The sequence below is a fragment of the Phyllostomus hastatus genome, unplaced genomic scaffold, assembly GCF_019186645.2.
Source record: "Phyllostomus hastatus isolate PE091 unplaced genomic scaffold, TTU_PhHast_1.1 phas_contig_29, whole genome shotgun sequence".
NCBI lineage: Eukaryota > Metazoa > Chordata > Mammalia > Chiroptera > Phyllostomidae > Phyllostomus > Phyllostomus hastatus.
In genome coordinates this window covers 20,019,690-20,042,622 of record NW_025333835.1, presented here as the reverse complement: position 1 = coordinate 20,042,622, position 22,933 = coordinate 20,019,690, and the positions used below count along the sequence as shown (strand labels likewise).

Genomic DNA, 22,933 nt, shown 5'->3' with positions numbered 1-22,933 from the left:
TCACAGTAATTTACATGTTCTTTCTTAGGCCTGATCACCCCGGGAAATCCGCACTTCCCAGTACCGAGCTGTACTTCCCCGTCATTGTTTCAGGCTTAGGTGGAGCGCGGGAACTAAAGCCACCGAGAGATAAGGAGATTTTCTTCCGGATGCTCAGACTTTGTCAGAGCCGAGGAGTGAGGGTCCATCACCCCCTTTTGCTGCAGCCCCCCAAGTCCTTCTTTTGGGGGGCCTCCCAAAGTGATCGTGCCTGGCTTGGGTTGTTCCCCCCGTGGGGAATCTTACCCGTCTTTGGCTAACCGACCAAGCTTTTTGGGGGTTCAGTTATGAACAAAGCAGCAGAAACAGCATTCCTGCCAGGAAGATAAGCTTTTGTCTCCTTGCCGGCTCACGGTTCCAAGGGCGTTCCCTTAGCCTAGCCTAGGCGGGGGTTTCAGTTTTCTGATACCAGTCAGGGCGGTTCCCAACAGATACATTTAGGCTTATTCATCAAAGTTTTGTATTGATACACCTTTTAAAAGGGGGTTTATTGTGTGTGTGTAGGTTTAGAATGCTCTGATTTTGGTGACTTATATAGAAATGAGGAACAGGTGAATTGATATTCACTCATGAAATCTTAAATAAGTGAAATACTCTGTAATGCCACAGAGCAGATCACACCTACCTGTATGATCCTCAACATCTGGATGCCTGTTGTTTTATTGTGTATATTTATTTTTTTAAAGATTTAATTTATTTATTTTTAGAGAGAGGAGAAGGGAGGGAGAGAGGGAAAGAAACATCAATGTGCAGCTGCCTCCCTTGCACCCGCTACTGGGGACCTGGCCTGCAACATATGCACGCACCCTGACTGGGAATCATACCATCAACAGACACTTTGGTCCGCAAGCCAGAGTTCAATACACTAGCTAGGGCTTATTTCATTTTAATATATGGACTTTTGTGGATTTATTTAAAGTTTAATCTAAAGTAACACCGTCAAAACCACTAAAATGTAAGTAAAATTTTGTACTGTAGACTAGAATACAATTGTTACCTGGAAAAAAAAGATACCAATTATCTTTGTGGCAATTTTTTAAAAATATCTATTATTAAAATTATTTAAATATTTTGTCTACTTTTCCTAAAATAGCCAGTTTGCTTGATTACCATTTGGTAGACCAATGACTAACTAATGATCCTTAGCCTACTCTGAGATGAGATGAAATTCAAGGTGTCAGGCCCTGAGTTGCTGAGATAGCTGTAAGATGTCATAAGCACGCTAACTTTTTGAGCACTTTATCAATGTTGCATATAAGCCATTTTAAATGGTACAAAATTATTATCTCCTAATTGTAAATTGCAAACCTAATGACCCATATTTAAAGGATGTATAAATACTATGAATCATAATGCTGGTTTTGTGTGTGAAAAGATCAACTTTGGAAGGTATCAAATAATTATTCAACTTTTGTCATCAAAATTCCAGCTATCAGGCTAACCAAATAATACTACATTGATGTTAAATTTCTATAACCATAAACTTGAAGAATATTGTCAGTGTTTTATGTAGTATGTCCCATATATTTGCAAATTATTATAAAACTGAAGTGGAGTGATCTGTTGAAGTCAGCAAGTATTTACTAAATACCTTCTATAGTATAGTTTCTAGGAAACAAATGAATGTTTCCCTGATCATAAGGATACAAAGTAAAAATAGTACTATTTATATTTAAAATATGTATTGAAATTTTAACTGTGTGATTTTAGACTACTTGATGGTGGAATGCTACTCCTATGAATTAGGGGAAAAGTGCAAATTGCCACTACAAGTCACTGCTTCTTATAGTGCAGATATAACAACTGCTAGCCTAATATTTTGGAAACTTGATACTTAAAATTATTTTAAACAATATTAATTTATATATGTTTCCTGAAAATAGTTTTCCAAGACACCAAACAGAGTAATGACTAAGTTTTGTTTTATTTTTGAGATGATTAAGACTCATGAAGATTAAGTGGCTCATTACAAACCACGGTGACAACGTGCAGATCAATGTCCCAATTTTCCATTATGATTCTATAACTAGCACGTCCAGGAAAGAATTGAAATCTTCACCCAGGATTAAATAGTTTAGACAAAAAGTTATATTCAACAATGTAATGCAATTTACATTTGGGAAAATGAACAACAATCATTTCTATAGCTCCAGCTAACACAATCTCGGAGCATTAAGCACGCACAGAGCAGGAATTTAGTACCAGCAACTGTCACGAATCAGGTGTGTGCTAGGAGAACAGTATGGAATCTTAAAGTGAGAAAACATGCATATTTATTCAAAAGCAAAAATGTTTAAGAAAGAATAAAATATTATGTTTTACATAATATTAAATTAGAATAAAATAAAGCAATAAAAAATGAACAAATATTTTTTTATTTAATATTTATGATGGCAGAATTTTGTAATTTTTAGTTCATAGAATTGTCCTAAAAGGAGAAACAGTTCTTACTACATTTAGTAAAAATTATTATGAGAATTCAGTTTATTACCCATGTGTTTTCAAGCGTTAGAACACTTTTTGAAGCAATCTTTAATACATCAAAACTTCAAGCCAAAGACAGACCTACAAGCACTCCATTAAATGGAGTTATTAAATAAATTTTGAATTAAATCATAGAAGAAATAATTTTAATGTGTGTAAAAAAGCATAATATTTTTCAAAATAACTACCCCTGGAGTTTTGTCTGGATTGTGTTATCACAGTGTTTCCCAAACTTATTTTTAAGTATTGCTCTCATTTTATATAGTTTTTTCTTAACTGTCTACTACCATAAAATTTTAATATCACATACACTGTTTATCTGTTTATATATTGTCACCTTCTAGGACGCCATAAACTCCAATAAAAACCTAATCCCCCCTATTTTTTCTTTTGGGGTGATATTGTCCCAGTTGGGAATTCATGTGCTATGACAATCAGTTTTAAAAATGCAAAAATAAAAAAAAATGTATCACTGATTATATATATCTATTGTCACTCTTCTGAAATTCATAACTTCCTGGCTAGTTCTGGTCAGACACTCAATAGCCAATTCAGCACAGTATGAATATTCTTCATTTCATATTTTTAAATACTTGTAATACAATTAACATTTTTCCCAATTCTGGAACATGAGATATGTGTCTTACATCTATAATTAGTACTGTTCTTCCCTGGAATATATTCCTATTACTCTGGGAACATAAGAATTCATAGAATAGTACACATATCAAAGTCAGGTTTTCATGTAAGAAAACACAGAAAATTACTTTTTTTTCTTTTATCCAATTAAAAACCTGTACAATTAACAGGATTATTTCTTCCTAAGCCCATTTGTGAATGCAAACATCATCTTATTTTGGGATTTGAAATGTAGGAAGTTAAATGCAATTATGTACAAGTTCATAAATTCCTTGACAATTCATATTATTTTATGTGCATTTATGGACTAATAGAGATAATGTGATAGAGAAAATAAGTCCTAGATAAAGAAGGTCACATTGCTCTGGCAGGTGTGGCTCAGTGGGTTGAGCACTGGACTGGGAACCAAATGGTTGCCAGTTAGATTCCTGGTCAGGGTACATGCCTGGGTTTCGGGCCAGGTCCCCAGTTGGGAGTGTACAACCAATCAGTGTTTCTCTCACACACTGATGTTTCTCTCCCTGTGTCTTCCTTCTTTCTCCACTCTCTCTTAAAAAAAGACACATAATTCTTATTTTTCAAGTGCAGTTTTTAGAGATGTACAGCATCTTTCTCCTCTCCTATGCTATGACTTTCTTGTACTAACAATCAAAACTTTATTTTTTATATTCCCAGAAGCCAAAGATATATTCATATGAGTTTCTCTCATGCCCAGCACTCTGCCTGTCTCTTTACAGCATATATCCACCTTGGTTTGCAGTAAGTGGTTTAATATGTAAATTTTTGTAAGAAGGAAATGATATAGTGGTATAGTTTTAAATAAATAATAAGTAAGTTTTTCTTGAAACATTACTATTTCATTAATAAAAATGTATATGATCATAGATAGGATTTAAGTTAAATGTCTTATACTTTGGGTTCAATTCATATTTAATATTTATATCTGGTGCTTAATAAGACAAGCAGCATGGACACAGATATTCCCTTTATGTGTTTATGACCCAATATATACATGAAAAACACTAAAGAGTAAAGGATTTATCTATTCCTAAGAACCTTGAAATTTGAAATAAGTAAATATTTGAAATCTTTGAAATGCAATATTTGAAAAATCTTCTAATAAAATAAGTAAAACAACTTAATAGAAACATGAGCAAATCTGATAAAAATACAGTTCAAGGATGATAGATATGTATGAAAATCTGACAAAAATGCAGTTCAAAGATGACAAATATGTATGACATATGAGCCTCAAAATGCATTGCAATTCACATCCTTAATACCAGAGTATTTAAAATACTAATTGTTGTTGTTCAAACAATAGTTTTGCTTCCACCCTATTGGCAAAACTTACAAGCCAATTAGTTGATTCTCCCTTAGCCTGCTGTTGTTTTGAAAATTGGCTCTATCAAGTGCTGCTGATACACAAATGATGCTGCTGTAGGCAGTAAAGCCAAAGAAAGATGTGTAGTCAGTCATATTGGGTGCAGCTATTGAAATTTAAATGCATGTGGCTTTGATTCCAGACAGTATCCATCTACAGATCTATTCTGTAAACAAACCTGAATATACGTTTAATGGTGTTAGTTGCAACACTGTTTGTAATAGAAGAAAATACATTATAATTATGATGTAGAATGCTATACCATGGTCAAAATGAGTGAAGTGTGTGTGTGTGTGTGTGTGTGTGTGAGAACATGAAAGACAATCATAAGGGATTTTGTTTAAAAAACACTTACCTAACAGCATGCATAATTTTACTTATGTTTTTAAAGCTTATGAACAAAAAATACAAACAAAAACTAAACATATAGAAAAATATCAAGAAGAATAAATATGTGTGTGTGTTATTTAAATTCTTACTGTATGGGGACAGAAAGGGTTTGATTTTGTGAAATTGAGATAATTATTTCCTTCTATATGCCTATAGGTGTTCCAACACTTATCAGGAGCTATTATGATTACAATTGTAAAAATATTTTTGAAGTGAAGTGAAAATACTTTACATGAGATGACAGATTCTTAATAGCCCTTATTGCAGTAATTATTTCACAATATATGAGGCCTGTCCAGAATATATCTAGCCATGTAGTATGAAAAAGAGATATTTATTGAAGAACATACAAGAAACATTGTACATAGGACAGTGATACCTCGGGCCCCCTTCAAAATAAGCACCTTGGGACCTCACCCAGTTCTCTGATTGCCATTAGCTGCCCTATCGTATTTTACTGAATTTCATCAAAGATCTGAAATCTCTCTGTTTTCAAAGATGATTTTAGGTTTGGGTAAAGCCAGAAGTCACAGGGTGCCAAATCTGGACTTTAGCAAAGCTGAGTCACCTGGGGGATTTGATGTTTTACCAGAAGACTGGAGGAGACAAGATGCATGAGCAGGTGCATTATCATGATAAAGCAGCCTATCACCAGTTGCCCATAGCTGTGGCCTTCTGAATCATTTGAACAGTTTCTGCAGAGAAATGTTCAAACTTAACATAAGATATGATGCAGATTCATTGCTCTTCTCAGTCATTCAAATGCTCTTTGCATTTTGAATGTGACAGTCACACAGTACACAAACTTATTCAATGGCATTTATTACCTCCACTGACTAGTACACTGAAGTCACCATTGTTCACACATGTGAATTCCAATCCACTCTCTTTTGCTACCAGGTTATGTCAATGTTGAGCAAACTGTTCTCATTATATTAACAAAGCTAGACTTCTTCTGAACAGTCCTGAATTTTATATATATTTCAAATCATTAGGTGTATACCTTCAACTTATACAATGTTATATATCAATTATAATTCAATAAACCTGGGGAGAAAGTAAATTCATATATTCTCATTTTATCAATATATTATTTTGGCATTTTTTGTGAGCATCGAACAGTGTATTTCTTCCTAAAGCTTAAATACACTAAGTGTATTTAATTACACTTAGTGTTAAATACATTAACACTAAGCAGTTGAAGATATTTGTAATGATAACACATTAATTCAAGACATCTATGGAAATAGGGAATTTCCTTAACAAGATTTCAAAAATTGTGTTCTTCTGTAATGATGAATTTAGTTAATCTTATGTAAAATTTCAATTACCAATTGAACAGTTTTATTTAATTATGAGGCAGGAGATAGTCAGGAAGGAAACTCCAGAGGCACTGCAGGGCTGAGATGAAAAACATACATACATGACAAAGACCCCCTAAGACTGGTTGTTCCTGTTTTCTGGGATAACTCTGAATCATGGAATGTGCCTGCGCACTACCCCTGATTCATTATAATAACATTATAATGACTTAACATTGTGGGACTTCCTTCTCCTGTAGCCAATCAAGAAAATCACGGGAAACCACACATGCCCAGTAGCTTTGAAATCCATCTCCTTGTACCTGCGCAGGAAAAGCCCTCCAAAGACTAGCCAGGAAGCTTCTGCCCCTATAAAAATAGAATCCTTCCAGCCCACGTGTCCCTTCTCTGCTCAGAGTTGGCCCACTCCCATGCCCTGTGGAATGTACTATCACTTAATAAATCTTTTCTCTGTCTTTATGTTATAAACTTTGTGTGTTTGGTTCAATTTTTTGTCCTCGATCACTAAGAACCTTGTTACCTGTGCACGCCTGTGACAATTAGACTCCTAATTACTCTTGTTATTATACCTATTTTCCAGTATATATTTTAAAATTAACCCTGAAACATCACTGATTCATGACATTAATTTTAGTATTTTAAAATGTTAATCAATGGCTTCAATGCATGTATGTTGAGTATATTGTTTGGATATCAATTAAATGTATTATGTTTGTCCCTAATTCTAAAAGTTAAAATATAAAAAAATATGTTCAGATTTTAGGGAACAGATATATGAAGATGTATTTTGTCTGTATGTGTGTGTGACAAAGAGAATGAATACTGAATATTTTCTAGTTTTAGCTATTATTTTTAGACAATCTAAACTATAATTTATATTTTATCAATGATAATAAATCAGGTTTTTAAATTTTAATTTTGCTTCTAGAAATAATTGGAATGCACATAGAAATATTGAGAAAAATTTATCCAAATAAAATTTAAATAATTTAATGAGAAATAAAATGTTTTATATATTTTTGTCTTGGAAAACCTAAATAAAACATGTTTTAAAAATCAAGTATCTGTATTAAACTTATATTTATGCTATTTTTTGTGGGATATGAGATATAATTCTAACCAAACTAAACTGTAAGAACAAATTTAATTTATCTTAGGTAAAATTGAACATTGTAATCAAAAGATATTTTTTTCAAAATAGACTACTTTAGATTTTTCCTATCTCAGCAACCATTTTAACCTTTTTTTACTTTCTGTTTACACGTCTCTGATGTCTTCTTTTCCTTTAATACACATTAAAGAAAAACACCTTCCTGAATGGCTTCAGAACAGGAAATGTGAGTGCTGTGGCTCCTCCAGGGTTTTATTTGTAATACCCTCCTATTGTTTCTGATGTGCTTACAGTATTAACAACTCGCCACAAAACAAGCCATAGCTCAAAGGCTTAAAATCCATTCCCTTGGAACTCACCTGCTGATGACTCACCTTCAAATAATGTAATTTTCAGGGTCATTTGATTTCCCATATTAAGCATTTTATATGAGATCCATCTTTTAATCAAATCATATGCCATGTCATAATTATGGATTATAACCAAGATGTGTTTCTATATTGATTGTTCAGAGTTCAAAGCATATTTTCTCATGAAACAGTAGTTTGGTTTCAGAATACTAAAAGTTAAAAATAACTAATACTAAATACTTTGGTTTCAGAATACTAAAACCACATAAAATGACTAAGAAGAATTTGTTCTGCTCTTAGATCCTGTCTTTTTCACCTGTTAGCTGTTTCTGTTTGAAAAAATTACTAAAGTTTTCTGTTCTGAGTTACAAAAATAAGTTTATGTATTGCATTGATTATTTCTAGGATTACTAATGTATAAGGAATCTTGATGTACTTCCCCAAAGGTTTTATAGCTACACTTTCTGCTCTAAATCTCTTTTTAAATGCAGACTTTAATAAAAATCAACTGTGGAAAGAGCATGCAAAAAATTCCCTGACTTTGTGAATTTCGTATTTTAGGAATAGTCTTTATGTGGAAGTACAATGAAATATTTTCTAGAGATATAAACTGTAGTAAAAAAAGAATATAAAAATTATATGTTTTCATAGAAGTTTATAGTTCAGGGATAACCATCCTTGAATAGATTATGTATTGTTGACCTATGTATATGTCACTACCAAAAAGTGGTGTATAATAAGGGCGGTGCAGAGAAGGACTCTAAAATTTAAAATTCAAATGCAATTTGATCACCAAGCATTTTTAGAGCTAATATGAGATTTATCACTGAAACAAGTGTGTTTTTATTCTACTTTCGAATATGGTACTAATATCAAAATCATCCTCATCATCATCTATAAAGCTGAAATTTACTTGAAAAAATTATGGTAGCATTTGAAATAGAGAGCAAACATAGAGAAGAATACATTTTATAAAACCATATACTAAATCTGGCAACAAGGGTGATGCTTGCTTATTTTGGTTAAAAATGCTTGGGACAGTGGTTACACTGTATTTGTTATTTCAGCTTGGTCAACTAATATAAAATAAGTTTTATTATTGATGCTTATTGTTACATTCTTTCCACCCATATACTTTGTGCTCTGATTAGACACAAAAAGATTGACAAAATAAAATAGGTATTAGTAAGAATGATATTTGAAACTCTTGAAGGAGATCAAGCCTTTTAACAGGGTAAATGATCTGTGGCAGTATCTATGTATCGTTGTTATTTTGACTAAAGCATGCTCAGGCACTTTAGAACGACATAAGGAGTACATCTCAAGGTTGTTTTGTGATATACAATGTTCCGTTAAAATCTATCCACTTGAAACCGAAATAGTGTAAATTTATAAGATTCTTATTCTTGTTCTGAATTGAATACATTTCAAGTACTGTGTTTCCTGTAATGATCAAGGTGGTGTGTTTTTCAATTTAGTTGCCTTTTTTCTTTTTATGCTTATTCTGGAAATTAGAGCTTGCCATATTGTTTATTATGTTAACAAATTATCATTAACGATAAAGTTTTTTGGCAGCCTAATAGTCGTTTTAATTTTCCCTTACAATCAATAAGATGAGAGGGGAAACTCTGAATCACCAGTAAACTCTTTTTACTTTACCACACTAAATACTCACAATGAATGTATAAACAGATTCAGGTTTGGGCAATGAAAAAAAAAGGAAAAATTTCCTTGTTGTTTTTTATAGGTGATTTTCCTTTTCAGATTCGTATTAGCATTTCTTAAATCTTGAGCATCCTAGATATTCAATAATTTTTTTTCAATGAAGACAAGGGATATTGAAATGTCAAAAAGATGATAGCCCAAACTCTTTTCTAATTCAAAAAAGAAGGAAAAGAAAACTTGAAGCAGATATCTTTGTGCTAAGATAACAATCTCAAAAAGAAATGATCCCTTAGATGTTATAAAAAAAAAGGTTTCAATCTCAGGGAGTCATACTCTATCAATCTTTATACATTATAGGTTTTAAGTTGAAATAATGCTATTAATTTCATTAGAATTTATATTTGTTCATGTCTTTTATAAAAATAAATTATTAAAACTTGGCTTGAGTTTGACAGAAGAATGAGAAAACATTTTTGTGGTGGGAAAAAAGGGATGTTTCAGATATAGTGACTGGAGTTTGTTTGCACGGGGGAAGGTAAAGCAGAATGACTAGAAGCGAGTTTTCTGTGGGTTGGTTTGGGAATATATTTGACTTTTTCTAGATGGTACTGAGTTGGAAGTAGGACAAAAACAGGAAAAATGAACCCCATTGACTGTTCTGGTCCGGTTGCTGCAGAAGCTGTGTGTGGTTAGAGCTCCACTGTGCCTTTACGCATTCATCCCTCCAAGCACAAGAACATGTGCAGAGTAAATTTTAGATCAGTTTGTCTCTGATTGTCATGGTCCATGTGATTGTCAGTGAACTGGTGTTTAAAAAATAAATATAGATGTTTTCTGAAGAACATTATGTTTTTGACTGGATTGGTTAATTACTTTGAGAGTCATGGTATATTGTACAAGTTGCAGTTTATTTTTCAATTCTCAGTTCTCTCCTAACACTTTAGCAGCCAGCAGGTCAGGTTTTCACTTACCACAAACTACAAATAAGATATAGCCATCTGGATATTTCAAAAGCATCTCAAAATAAATAGCTAAATTCTTTACATCTATACTAGAATTTTTTTTTACTTATGTTTAATTGCTAAGTTCTAACTGCTCCCATTTCTTGATTTTTCTTTGTACTGAGTGTAGGTTTTAACTATCTCTTGCATGGACGATTGTAATAAACCTCTTACTAGTGTAGCTGATTCTGAAACCAGAAAAGTCAGTGTTGCTGCTACTTGTCACTACTAGAACGAATAAGTAGAGACAAGGATTGAGTCTTTATGGGCATTTTATTCAGATTGTGTGGATCTGCACAGCTCATCTTAACCTTTATATAGGAAGAAGGAAAGGGCAGGCAAAGTATTTTGGAAAAGGTTAATCAGATAAGAGTTGTAGTCTGGTAATTTTCCTAGTATTTCTTTATTTGCTGATCAACAATTCTTTATCTGAGTCACTGATGTTCCCTCCCTGGGACACAGTGGCTCAGATACTATCTCAAACCCTTGCAGACTCTCTGAGGAACCAAAGCTGAATTACTTATCAACCTCCTAGAGTCAAATAGGTCATGCATTCCAGTTCCTGGAACAGCTTTCTACCTGCATTAATCTCTTAAGCTTATCAACTATAACTGAAGCTAAACTCTTTAACTCTGGAGTTTCCATATCAATTACGATCTTACCTCACACCAATCTATCAACCTCCAAGCTATTGAACTTCTGTTTCTAAAGCATAGAATTTGCTTTAAAATACCTAGTGAATTCTGTAGTCAACACATAATAAATCCCAATCATAGAATAACAAACTCTTTATATCCTGGTTCAGCCCACCTTTCCACAGCTTCTACCATTCCATAGCTCTAAGGACCTGAATATTTTCTGAGTCTGATAGATGCTTTTACAAAATTGTTTAGTTGTTCCCTTTTCTCCCTTTTCTGGCCCGAAAATTTTGTTTCCTTCTAAACCTTTTTCTTGCAGTCTTTTAAGGCCAGGCAGTTTCACTCAGGGTTCAGGCAGAGGGAAGAAAATTCATGGAGCTGAGGGAGGTCTGATGTGCTTTTATTCAAGGGTGGGGCGAACCAGGTATGCTGCAAGCTGCGTGTAGTACCGCGAGAAGTCCCAACTCACTTATATGCTAAATGCACACAAAGCTGGCAGGTTGCCAAGGTATAATACAACAAAGCATGATTCTGTGCATATGGGCCCATTCTCAAGGCTATGGGAATGCTGTTCATCTTAGTTCCCCAGACACCTGGGTGAAGGAGCCTGACTAACCCTATTTCCCCTACACCTTCCAGGTACAGACCAACACAATGTCTTCAGCAAGCCTTCTCAGGCAAAATCAAGTGCTTCTTCCTGTGTCCCGATGGCACATTATCTTAGTGTTCCCCAAGTATACTTATCACATGGTAAGAACTGGAGCCAGACTGTATTAGGTGCCCCATTTTTCTATCATCCCCATTGTACAGATGAGGAGTTTTAGTCTCAGCAAGATAGTAACTCGTGCACCAACTTGAACACTTAAGCTTCCATAAATAAGTGTGCTGTTTACTACCTTCAAAACCTGTCATAGTGACTACTACAAGCCGCTTGATCTCCCTGTGTTATAATTACAGGTTTCAGCATGTTTCCCTCTCTCATCATTGTATCTGCGCCTCCAAGGCAGGAGTCAGGCGGCATGCATTTTCAAATTCCCTGTATAATAAATTGCCCCTCTTATACACAATGCAGGACAAACATTGAATGAGTGTGAAAAAAATCTCTAAATGTTTAATGATGTTTCAGAAATAGTTTTAGATGGTAAAGTTTTACATCAAATGCTTGCCCAAATAGGTTAAAATTTTCCTAGCATCACATATATCCAGGATAGAAAAGGTAAAATATATAAAATATTAACTTGAATTTCAATTTTTTGATAAAAAATGAGGTGAATAAATTTTTTGAATTAATTTTTCACCTTTTTTCTCCATTTGATTTAAAAAACATGTGGATATGTCAAAACTATTTAATATTTATATATTTTATTTAATATATACTATTTACATCAATACCAATATATAAAATATTATTGGTTATGCATTTTGGAGATATAATGCAATAATTATTTTGTGGATGTAAAGGGGGATTTATGGAAAGTAACTTCATAAGATTACCGATCATAAATTTCTAACTATAGTCTTCCTTAAATTCCCTCTTTAATTTCAAATGCATAAAAAAAGCTGTCGGGTTTATGAACGAGTCAGAGAAAGACAAGTAGCATATGATTTCACTCATATATAAAATCTAATGAACAAAGTAAACTAACAAGCAAAATAGAGACAGACACATAGAGAACAGGCTGACAGCTCCAGAGTGGGGTGGAAGGATGGAGCAAAAAAGTAAAAGAACCTTTGGACACAGACAACAGTGCGGTGATTGCAGCAGGGAGGAGAATGGATGGAGGGAGAAGAGGGTATATGGGGGATAAATGGTAATGAATGAAAATACCATAAAAAATGAAAACAAAAGCTACAAAACTTTTATTCTTGGAAGCATTTGAAATCTTGCTTCCCAGCATATGATGTTTGTTTGACTCAAATACATTTATAAAATGTATAAATTCTCTACAGGTTTAGACATTTCTTACAAAGCAGTAACTGATAAAAGTTGATGTAAGAAATGTTCGAAACTGTTAAGAGTTTTTGTTTGAGCCAAACTGGTGACAAGGTGGGGAAGCAATAACTCAAATGCTCCCAAGAATAACAGTGTTGCAACTACTTTTATGCATTTGAAATTGAGGAGACTTAAGGAAGATTGGAGAGAGCAAGGCAGGGATTGAATTACAAAATAGTTAACAAGATTAAGTGCTCTCAAGAAAATTAATCCCCCCTTCAAGGGGTATTACTTCTAGTTTTTCAAAGGTGTATTAACCTAGATGCACAAGAATGAACGGGGCTTGCTTAAAACCTTTTCACCAAAGAAGTGATAGGCCTGGGGCATGACTACTCACCATCACCTGCCCACTCAGGAATTTATGATCAGTAACCCTGTGAGGTTACTTTCCATAGAATCCCTTTTTTCTGTCTACAGTTTTAACCCATTTCAAGAAACTTTTAGTAGAGCATATCTAAGGGGAAAAATGTTTTGGAACAAATCAATACCGAAATGACACAGCTAAAAAGAAGAAGTATAAGAACTGGTAGTTATCTCCTTGAGTCACAATTTCTTTGCTAACATGTTGCCAATCAAAAAACAAACCTAAACTTATAAAGAGATACTTTATCTGAAAGTGCAGCCGGAAAAGCCAGCATTTGTGCTGCCTGTCACGTACCAGACCCAATAAGCAAAGACAGGGATTGAGTCTTTATGGGCACTTTATTCAGTTGGTCAGCGATCTGAGACGGTGGATTTTTGCCCTAACAGATGTCTTAAATTACATTTTAAACCAACCCTTTTTATAAGAGAAGCAAGGTATAGGTAAGGGGTTTGGAATTCACGGAAGAAGTTAATCAGATAAACAGCTGCAGCATTCTTTCCTCTGTGCCCTGGGTATGATCTTCATCCATGCCCTGGGCGGTGGTCACCTCACTCTGGAGCTCAGTGGATCAGATCCCATCCTGATTACTTGCAGTCCTCCTAAGGCACAAAGGTGGAAGACTTATGGTCTCCTGGAGGTGGTGTGGAACATACCTTCAGTTCCTGGAACAATAGCTTTTTACACACATTGATTGCTAAGCTTATTAGCTATTGCCTGAAACCCACATTTTTCTAACATTTGAGTCCCCCATCAGAAGGATCTTTGGGGGAGTGGAACAGAGCTTGTTGCAATAGGGAAAGGAAGGCAGAGCATTGAAATACAATATTCTTAACCTTCTCTGTTTTCCAGGATTCAAGGGCTCAGTAAAACTCAACCTTGTCAGGATGTTCTTCCATCACAGCTTGTGCTGTGTTATGTGTTCACCCAAACTGCCTTGACTGAGAAAGGACATGGAAGAATCTACAATCAAACATAAACCCAGCTGTCTCATATGCCCACAGCCCAAACTAAATGTTATCTGGAAAACAGACTTTAGAGAGATAATGTGAAATAATGCTTTACAGTGAAGAATCATTAATATACCTGAGGCTATTTCCATTGGTCTCCTCCTGGTCTGCTTTCCAGTATTGTGCTGTACTTACTATAAACAACAAAAATTCAACTGCCACAGTGCTGTCAGACATCTTGTTCTAAGTTCACCTTTAAAATGGTAGTTCGTTCATTTCGCTAGAGATGGTATATATTCCATGTAGAAAATTAAGGAAGTATATCAAACTAAAAAAATGCGAAGATTACAAAAAATCTTATTACCAATAAATGGGTATGTGACTGTATCACATATATGTAATATTTATATACTTGATATAATGCTGTGTTTAAAGTTTTGAGTCCTGCTATTTATCTCTCATGTATTATCATATATATGATAAAGTTATTTTAAACATAGTTTTAATTTTTGTATAATTTCCTATTTTATATAACAATTCCATATATGGTTATACCATATTTAACTGCAGTAAATATTTTAATGCATTTAGGATATTTGGTTTTTGTTTCCTAATTTCCTAGTAAAGTAAATAATAATAATAATCAGTACATAAATATTTGGTTGAATTAGATTATCTTTTAAAGCTATTTTCATGTAGTTAGAACAACTAGCTTAATGAATATGAACATCCTAAAATATTTATTTCTGATTTGCCTTCTGAAAAAGAAGCATTAGAGCATTATTTCACTACATTTTAATATATTCAAATTGTCTCAAATTTTTAAAGTTGAATGATAAAGTAATATTTCAATATTCACTCTAAATTTACTTATATGTTAAACGTTGCATTGCCACCCTTCAAGGCAGGTTCATGTTATTCGTGCAGACACAAAAATATTCACGGAGCTGTTGAGGTGTCTGGCAGCCTTTATTCATGGGTGGGCAAGCCACGCACACTGCAAGCTGTGCATATATCTCCAAGTCTCATGTCGTGGCCCTTGCTCCCCAGCTTGGTACCCATCATGGCACCTGCCCCCTTGCGTGTCTCTCATCATCATCGCTCCCAGCAGGGAGTCCCTGCCTGTTTAAGTACTAGAGGGGAACAAAGCCGGAAAACTGACAGAACATTGTATAACATAATGCAATTCTGCGCATGTGAGCCCACTTCACATTATGGGAACAGTTTATTAGGCTATGAGAACACTAGTTATCAGGCCCTTCCAAGGCTATGGGAACACTGCTCCCCTTAGCTACCCAGACACCTGGGGGAGGAAGCCAGACTGCCTCCACTTGCCCTACAAACGTACTAATATCCTATTATTTAATTTGCATTTACTCATAGTGTCCAACATATAATTTTCATTCTCTTTGAATTTTTAGTCCTCCTTATTTATAGAAAATTTATATTTTTTTTTCAAAAATACATGAGCTCTCCACAGTTTTTGAACATCCAGGTCTATTCCTTGATTTAGCCCCTCAAAAACTTAAAAAATTAAAAAATATTTAGCCCTTCATGAACTATTAACATTTATAACCCTTAAAATAAATTCTCTATTTCCTCTCTCTAGTTAAATCTTTCTCTAGTACCCAAACTTCCATTCTGTTATTCATGTGTTAAAGGTTCAGAAAGGGGGGTTCAAATTCTGCTGGCTTTCTAGTTCTCATTTTTAAAACACTGTTCTTTCAATAATGGCACCATTCATTTATAATTCTTACTTATCAGCCCTATAATCTATGAAAATCCAGGTTACTACACCTTTTCTTTTCGTTTTTTCCTACATCTTTTCATCCTCTTGGTAGAACCTTGCTCTTATCATTTGAGTTTCTGAGAAAAATTTTGCTCTACTTTCTGAAATAAATTGAAATGTCAGTTACCAAATAATACCGCTATACATTTCCCTAACTCAGAGTAAATACCTTTACTGTGTTTTCATAATTGCTTATCTTCTGAGCTCCTGTTCTTAAAACAATGCCTGCTACAGAATAGTTATTAATATTTTTGGAGTAGATTAATTTACCAAGCATATTATAACCTGTTGTAGTTGTGTTCTTTGTAATTGTGTTTGTGTGTTTATATCACAAACACAATTTATATAAAGGGCAGGGTTTTTTTCATACAATGCATATAATAAATATGCCTGCCTAACATGAAGGCAGACATACTTGTAATCAACCTGTGACACAGGTAAGCTAATGTTGGAATTAGTCACACAAGGTTAGCAGAAGTTCATACAAGAAATATTAACAAATCCACACAGACTATCTAAAACTATAGGTAAGGAGGGGAAAAAGTCATCATCTTTGGTTTAAAGCTAGATGACTTTAGTTGACTCTTGTTTAGCAATTAATAGTCTATTGGAACAAAAGGCTAACAAGTAACATTGTAATGTTATCCTATTTTGAACCTGATTTCATATATTATTTTCAAATTCTCCACTACTTTGAAGTAGCTACCATGAGTCCACTGGCACTCTATCAACTGAATTTAAAGAGCCTTTTATCAGAAAATGTGTGCAGCTTCAGACACGAGTATACAAACATTTGGACTCTTTGAAGATATGATTTAGATAGTTTTCTACAAAATTATATTAGGTACAGGAAACATAGTTAACAATAAAGCTAATTAAATGACAAATACTTGATCAAAGATAAACTCTAAACAAATTGCCTGTTTATAAAAATAGTCACAAGGATGTAAAGAACAACATAGTGAATATAGTCAATAGTGTTGTAATGGCTATGTATGGTTCCAGAAGGGTACGAGATTCATTAGTGTTATCACTTTATAAGGCATATAAATGTCTAATCATATATTGTACACCTGAAACCAATATAATATTGTATATGAATTATAATTGAAAATTAAGAAAAGGTAAACAGCATAAAACAGTATTCAAAATTAATCCAGATAATTGCCTAATGAATACTGATCTTCTGAATATTTAAAACAATATATTGCATTTTGTCTACATTGTCGACAATTAATCATAATATTAAGGTAAGACATGGTGTGCACTCTAGTTGGTACTGTATTTTGCTATTTTTGAGCTATATTTTGTAGTGAAATGCTACATAGCAGTTGAATATAATTTTTTCCATAATAAAAATAGCAAAACATCTTCCCTGTTAGCCAATAACAAACAATATTCATATCAAAATGAACCCATTAAAGAAAAAAAGTGTAGCTTCTTTTACATACTTTTATAGCAGTTTGATCATATTTTGGCATAATCAGCCTGAAATAAATCTAGTATATATCTCAATGGAAAGTGTTAAAGCTGAATAAAAAATTGCACGAATCCAGTTTTATCATGCACAATTTTTAAAATGATGCTCAAAATTATACAGAACTATGCTGCTTAGGCATTTCTTTAATGAATTGGAGTGAATGATAGTGCTTTCTTATAAACAAACAGGCACATAGAAACAGTAAAATCGAAAGGAGGATTCAGAGAATTGCATTATGCTAATCCCAAGAAAGTCATTCTTGTGATGTAGTACAAGAACAGTCTATATCCCATTCACTTCAAATATGAAAATACACTGCAGAGGCCATTCAGAAGTTACTGTTACTTCATAGTATATTCAGCAAATCAGTGTAATATGCATTCACTCTTCTGGCAATGTGGGCTGTCAGAGTTCCTAAAATCCACCAATTCATCTAGAAGAGGCGACAGTTTGAGGTGTTTTTTTTTTTTAATAAACGTTAAATTGTGAACTCACAGTTGTAGTCTCATGCATAGGATATTAAACAGAGAAGAATGCATAAGTACATTTATTGGAATTTTATATAGCTTTGTTATTGAACTTACTTTTATTTTTTTTATTTTTAAAAGAAACACTCCAAATATTTCATTGCCTTTTTTTTTAAAGATTTTATTTATTTATTTTTAGGGAGGGAAGAGAAGGGGGGTAGAGAGAGAGAGAGAGAGAGAGAGAGAGAGAGAGAGAGAGAGAGAAACATCAATGTGCGGTTGCTGGGGGTTATGGCCTGCAACCCAGGAATGTACCCTGGCTGGGAATCGAACCTGGGGCACTTTGGTTCCCAGCCCGCACTCAATCCACTGAGCTACGCCAGCCAGGGCTTCATTGCCATTTTTTAAAAAGATTTTATTTATTTATTTTTTAGAGAGAGGGGAAAGGAAGGAGAAAGAGAGGGAGAGAAACATCGATGTGTGGTTGCCTCTCACACACCTCCCACTGGGGACCTGGCCTACAACCCAGGCATGTGCCCTGACCAGGGATATAACTGGAGACCGTTTGGTTTGAAGCCCACACTCAATCCACTGAGCTACACCAGCCAGGGTTGAACTTACTTTTAAATATCAGTGTTGTATGCTACATTTAATGGAAAATACAACATAGAAATAGCTTAATAAATATTAATTTTATTAAAGGGAATGTGTTATTAATTAATGGAGTTTTCCTTTGACAAATTTTATAACGTCTGATTTTAAATATATTAATATATATTTTATGGGGCCACTAAGATAATTTTAAGGCATAATGTATCTTCAGTTGGTGAATGGTTTATTTATTTGATAAATGAAGTTTGAGTCCTCACTCAATGTAATGCCAAATATAAAATTTTGTTATAATTAACATGAGTTATCTACATAAATGCATGTTGATCTAAAATAGTAAAAATACTCAAATCCTGTTGGTTGTAGCAGAAAAACATGTGTTTAATCCAAAATATTTTTTAACAAGGATTTTACAATCAAATATACTTAGAGTATCGTGTGAGGTCAAGTGCCAGACTGTGTTCAATCAGATTTATACTTTAATAATCTCTTTTGAAAATACCTTTTAGAATCACATTAGAAGCTAAGCTCAACCCATTCTATTGAGAGTCTAATATTCTAATCATTTGGATGGGAGAAATCTTTTTAAACATGTTTTCTTAGAATTCTATTTTTTCCCTTAAGTTGGTATTATGAATTGAGCATTGGTTATGGTGATATTTTTCATACAGAATTTTTCTCCCTATAGAACTACTGGGTTAACAAGGTAAAGGGATTAAGAAAAAAACTAATTTATAAACACACATACACAAAAACACACAAATAAATATATTCTAAAAAACCAGAATCCTGTATTTAAACTTTATTCTATCTAATCCTAAATATGTGATCTTGAAATATTTTAAAAAGCCTTAGCTCTGGCTGGTGTCGCTCAGTGGGCTGAGTGTTGGCCTAAAAACCAAAGGGTCACTAGTTCAATTCCCAGTCAGGGCACATGCTTAGGTTGTGGACCAGGTCCGTAGTTGGAGGTGCATAGGAGGCAACCACACATTGATATTTCTCTCCCTCTCCTTCTCCCTCCCTTCCCCTATGCCTAAAAATAGATAAATAATCTTTAAAAAATTAAAAAACCCTACAATATATCAATATATTCATCTTGAAATTTGGTGTAATAATAAAAACTTTCAAATAGGATTTTTAATGTATAACTTTCAAAAGTTTAAAAGAGCATGACTGAATCTCATACTCACCAATATAAAATAAACATTTGTCAAAGTTGATGTTTAACTCACTATTTATTAATGGAAGCAGCAACATGTCATGAACAGTCTAGAGAACATTTAAGTATATATATGGCAATAGATATAGAGATAGAGATGAAATTTGATAGATTGCTGGGTAAAATGCAAAACTGACTAATGTTTAAAACCCATAACCATAATATTTAGGATTATGTCCTCTACTTGATGGATATTATTTACATCTCTTAAGGCAAAATTCAACAATTTTTCCTCTGCTTCTAGAGGGTTTAAAATCAGTAAATAAATCCAATACTGCATTAAAAATATCCATTAATCTCTTTTACTTATATCCGAGTTGTGGGTACTTTTATTACAACAGTTTCTCCTGTTGTGATCAGAATCTCCAAAGATTATACTTGATCACGATAAAAACTGTTCTTGTTAGATTTGGCCTCATTATTCATATAGATTCCATGAGAGTGTTACTTAACTCAATAAGCCTTCTTGAATTTGTCTGTAAGTCAGGCTTGAACAGTTTTGACAACTAATAATGTCAAATCATTAACTTCTGTGTATAAAGTTTCAAAGGTATCATTGATTGCCTCTGAAAATTATATGATTTATTCTTTTTTTCTGAGGTTGAGGATCCAAGCCCAAGACACATTGTCTATTAGATTTTAACTGTTAATTTATATATTTGAGTAAATTTCTCTTAAATTGAGATTTTTTTATGATTTGTTAAGGTCCCTAAATTACTAGCAATCATTTTTTGAATTCTAAAACTGAGAGACTAAAACTGTATGATCCAGATAAGTCAGATTTCTTGGTAAGATGTTACAGAATTTTTCTCCAAATATTATTTACCCTTATTCCTTAATATGCATTTGTCATACCTGATTGAATGCATTTTTTTCAAGTGTAATACTCCAAGTTTAGCCTTGATTGCACTATTGACTTCGCCCAATTATATCCTGGTAACACAGAGGGCAGAGTCATATTGCATCTGTACAAGTAATTGATTGCCATTGTAAGTAAGAAAACAGCAAAAATATTTGTGTTTGGTTTTTGAGAGGATAGTGAGAATCAGATATGAACTCAGAATGGCTCATTTCATCTTTAAAGAGTATAATCTACTAAATTGTGGACTAGAGCTATCTTAAAATAAAAAGGAGCTTTTTCATATACCATGTAAAATAGAACATTAAAAATACTGTCCATAGTATTTTGTGAGGTTCACTTCTGAACAAACAGAAAATGAGAACCTGGATTTACCCTCCCACATGAAACACTCTTTCCAGTGTTCTCTGCAATTTTATACAAACAACATATTTTCAAAACTAGTTTTAGAATTTTTTCAACTGTCAGCTCAAGGCATTGGTCTTGGAGCAAGGAAAACAAACAGGATGAACCCTATGAATGCTCTAGCTATGGCTGATGCAAGCAACTCTCCAGGATGCAAAGGCACATCTACAGATGGAGAGGTCAGAGTGATATGATCACTTGATGCAAGGAACCCATGGGCCAAAAATGGTCATAGCATTCAGAGGCTGAGAGGTACAAGTTCCCCCAGAGACCTTTGGAGACCCCCAGAAGCATGCTGTTGTGCTGACGTCTTTATTTAAGTCACTGAGACCCAGGTTGGACTTCTGACATCCAATATTGTAAAATAATCAATTTGGGGTGTTTTACACCACTAAATTTGTGATAATTTGTTATAGCAGTAATAAAAATTTAATATAAATCTTATGGATCAAGGCATATAATATTCTCAAGGCATACTCTCCTGTCATGCCTTTTATAATTTGCTGTATTTCCTTAAGTTGGTCTTTCATTACATTCTTTTATATTCTGAGACAGCCTGTGTTTACCCTTTAGGACAGAACTATTCATTCTACCATGAAAAAAAAAGTAAAATTATTTCCTTCACCTTGCATGCAGGGTTCTATTTTTCTGTCACTGTTGCTCTGAATGTATTCATATACCTATATGAATAATTTTCAATCAAAATATCTTCTTCTAATTCACAGAGAAAATGGGGGGTAGAAAGCTCAAAATTGTGTCATAATCAAATATTTTAGCAGAGTAGCAAAGCTTAAAAATGTACTTTAATACAACTTTTTATAGCCACACATAACTCCCTTACATCTTTTTTTAAATGGAAAAAATGAGCAGACTCATTAACATGACTAAAAAAGTCACTCTATAGAATATAAAAATGAGATAAGGACATATGTAAACTGAAATATATGCTTCATAATCAATGTTTTATTATTCAAATTTTCTAAGGAAGTATTCAAATATCCAACATTATTATTAATTAACTCAATTTAATAACCCAAAATTTTAAGTTACCTAAAGATCTTGGAAATAGTTTACACCGACAAATAAATTGGTGATATAAAAGTTTTTACTATAAACATTAAAGTATTATATTATAATTACTCTTTTCATTTGAAACAAACACCAATTTTTTGTAAGTAAATAAAATGTACATGTAATTAGCCTCAAGAAAAAGACCTGCAGCTATTAAGTATTTTTTAAAACACACAAAATTTTATGCTTAGCTGGAAGAGGAGATAGCACAATTGTGACAGTGGTTTTCCTGGGGCAAGGCTCACCCATTGCATTATGGGTGTGCTGACCCCTGCAATTTCCCCAAATGTGGGAAATACAACTGAACAATTTGTGGTAGTGGGGGACTGTGTTTGCGCTCTCCCCTGGAAGAAAAAAGAAGAAAAAATTTCATACAAAATTATTATAACAGTCTTAAGATTTACCTTAACTATGAATATAGATTCTGAAAATGTTTCTAAACTAGCAGTTTCTCTAAGGACTGTTTTTCACAAAAAAAATTCTGCATATTTACAGTACTAAGATTTGGTTTCTTTATTCTATGGGAATACGAGAATATTTTATTTACTTAAACAATTATTAGTATCTATAAATGCATAAAATAGTGCTCCTTTCATTTAAGTAGGAAAGCATTTCACACACAAAAAAGCAAATCTTTTCTCAGTTACAAACATGCAAAGTCCCAGACACACAGTCCACACTTTCAGTTCTACGATATTATCTGCAGA

The 22,933-nt window shown here is 33.4% G+C and overlaps 1 non-coding gene across 1 annotated transcript; it reads left to right on the top strand.

Moving 5' to 3' along the window:
- The first annotated feature begins 22,409 nt into the window (after positions 1 to 22,409).
- LOC123818963 lies at positions 22,410 to 22,573 on the top strand. The gene has a single exon (XR_006785739.1). It is a non-coding gene; the product is annotated as a U1 spliceosomal RNA (small nuclear RNA).
- Positions 22,574 to 22,933: the final 360 nt, after the last annotated feature.